The 3009-nt window shown below is 40.9% G+C and overlaps 1 non-coding gene across 1 annotated transcript; it reads left to right on the top strand.

Annotated features, from left to right (window-relative positions):
- Positions 1 to 2533: 2533 nt before the first annotated feature.
- Positions 2534 to 2640, top strand: LOC141634559 (small nucleolar RNA R71). The gene has a single exon (XR_012539287.1). It is a non-coding gene; the product is annotated as a small nucleolar RNA R71 (small nucleolar RNA).
- The last annotated feature ends 369 nt before the right edge of the window (positions 2641 to 3009 follow it).

Here is a 3009-nt window from a genome sequence, read left to right as displayed (position 1 = left end):
CGGACGGATTTTGCAACAGACGCCCGGATTCCCTAAAGACGAGTTGATTCCCCTTGAGGACGCTCAGATTCCTCCTAGTCTACCCGGATTCAGTTCCATCCGTGCACTTGCATATCCCGTGTCATTTTCATTCTTCAAAACCCGTGTTCTTCATTGTAGGGGCACTACTAAGGCATGAATAGCCTAGGCAATTGCTATCCCCACACTAAGCTAAAGCACTACACATCAATAAAATCATTAGTTCCTCCCTCACTTCTCTCAAAAATGATAAATATCTTGACCAAAGCATAAAAATCCAAAAATGACAAAAATGCAATGTAAGAATTAAAATGCGAGTTAGGGAGTTAGAAATATTTACAAATGGTGGTTTGGAGAGGACTCCACCAAACTCTCATCCTTAGTGAGATGTTATGGGGGCATGTCCAAGGTGTTGTTGATGTTGCTCAACACCTTGAAGAAGTAGTCAAAAGCTTGTTCATTGTCATGGTAAAGATCTTCAATAGATCTTTGCCCTTGTTGTCCTTCATGTTTGTCTTTATCGATAGCGTTACCAATGTAGGGATTAAAGATCCCTTCAAACTCATCGTCCCAATGACCACAAACTTCATCTACTTGGTCACTAAAGATCTCTTGAGTTGATAGAGAAAACTCTCCCACTTTCTTGTCTTGGCCAATGAGGCCATCCTCTTCATTGCTTGACTTCGGTGAGCTTTTCAAGCTCTCTTTGTTACAATTCACTTGCTCTTTGAATGGAGCATCATCAACTTTCTTCTTCCATTGGAATTCCGACTTATTCCTATCATCCTTCCGGCTATAATGATCAACCATAAAACATGGTTCATGCAAACGGGGAGCTCTCATGGTCTTGTCAAGATTGAAAGTTATGCTCTCATCTCCCACTTCTAGAGTGAGCTCTCCATGCTTCACTTCAATCACTGCACCCGCGGTGTTCAATAAAGGTCTACCTAGAATGATTGGAATGTTGGAGTCTTCTTCCATGTCAACAATGACAAAGTCCACCGGGATGAAAAATTTCCCAACTCTTATGGGAATATCTTCCCATATCCCTAATAGTGTCTTCGTCGATCTATCGGACATTTAGAGTGTGATATTGGTTCATTTAAGCTCTCCCATCCCTAACCTTTTACTCACCGAGTACGGCATAACACTCACACTAGCACCTAGATCACATAAGGCTTTGTTGATCATGGTGTCGCCAATGGTACACGGTATTGAGAAGCTTCCCGGATCTTTAAGTTTTGGAGGTGAACTCCCTTGAAGTATTGCACTACTCACCTTAGTGAAGGCGATAGTCTCAAGCTTCCGGATTGACTTCTTCTTCGTGAGGATGTCTTTCATGTATTTTGCATAGGCCGGCACGTGATTGATTAATTCTGTGAAAGGAATCGAGACTTCCAAATTCTTCACAATATCCATAAATTTTCCAACTTGGTCATCAAATTTGGGCTTGGCTTGGCGACTTGGAAAAGGAAGTCTAATCACAATGGGCTCCTTCTCCTTGGCCTTGTCTTCATTTTTCCTTGAAACTTCTTCTTTTGATGGTTCTCCATCCTTGGAGTTTTGCACAATTTCTTCTTTGTCACTAGCTTCCACAACTTCATTCTCAACTTGCTTTTTTGGTTCCTCATACCTTATACCACTTCTTAAGTGAATGGCACTAACCGTTTCATGTCTTGGGGGATTACTTTGAGTTGGTAATTGCCCCTTTTGTCTTTGTGAGTTTGAAGATGCTAGTTGAGTCAATTGGGTTTCCAACATTTTGGTGTGGGCTAGGATGTTGTTGATGGTGATTTACTTTGCTTGACTATCCTTTTGCATTTGAGTGAAAAACTCTTGTTGATTCTTTTGCATTTGGAGGACCGCTTTTTGAACATCAAAACCTTGGTCATTTTGTTGATTGTATAGAGTTTGATTTTGGTAGCCTTGGTTTTGGTTGTAAAAGGGTCTTTGATTTTGGTTTCTCATGGGAGGTGGGGTGTATGTTGGTTGAGGGTTTTGAACATTTTGGCTTTTGTATGAGAGATTTGGGTGGAATTTGGTGTTTTCATTGTAATAGTTGGAATAAGGGGTACCACTCTTGTATGCTTGAAAAGCATTCACTTGTTCATTTGTTCCCCTACATTCACTTTGGTCATGTCCCAAAGTTCCACAATTCTCACATATCCCATTTGGGATTGATGAAGATGCCGTCATGGCATTAACATGATGTTTTGGTGATTTTGAGGCTTCTTCAAGCCTAGCCATAGCTTTTTCAAACTTCAAATTGATGGTATCAATGTGAGCACTAAGTTGAGCACCCAATTGAGTAATAGAGTCCACTTCATGCTTTCCTCCTCTAGTAGCCTTGCGAGGTCTACTATATTGTGAGTTATGGACCGCCATTTCCTCAATCTTGTTCCAAGTTTGATTGTCATCAACTTCGGTGAACATTCCATTTGATCCTATTTTGAGAATGTTTCTTGAGTCTTCATAAAGACCGTTCCAAAATTGTTGTACCAAGAACCACTCGCTAAGTCCATGGTGAGGACATGAGCGGCAAATTCCCTTGAATCGCTCCCAAGCTTCATACAAAGATTCTTCATCTCTTTATTTAAAGCCCGTAATTTGAGCTCTTAGCATGTTAGTCTTTTCCGGTGGATAGAACTTTTTGTAGAAAGCTAGAGCCAATTTCTTCCAAGACTCAATTCCGAGAGTAGCCTTATCAAGGCCTTTCAACCATTGTTTCACGGTGCCAATTAGAGAAAAAGGAAATAAGACCCATCGAATTTGGTCTTGAGTTACACCGGTTTGAGATATCGCATCACAATAGTCACAAAAAGTCTCCATGTGAGAGTGTGGGTCTTTACTAGGCATCCCCCCAAATTGGCTTCTTTCGACTAATTGGATAAATGCGGATTTGGAAATAAAATTTCCGGTTAAGTGTTGTGGTGTGGGAGTACCATTGGGTAGGTTCTCCTCGGTTGGTACGGAATGTGATGAAAATTTAGG

The sequence above is a fragment of the Silene latifolia genome, chromosome Y (assembly GCF_048544455.1).
Source record: "Silene latifolia isolate original U9 population chromosome Y, ASM4854445v1, whole genome shotgun sequence".
Classification (NCBI taxonomy): domain Eukaryota; kingdom Viridiplantae; phylum Streptophyta; class Magnoliopsida; order Caryophyllales; family Caryophyllaceae; genus Silene; species Silene latifolia.
Note: the sequence above shows the minus strand (reverse complement) of the source record. Positions and strands in the feature narration are given on the sequence as shown.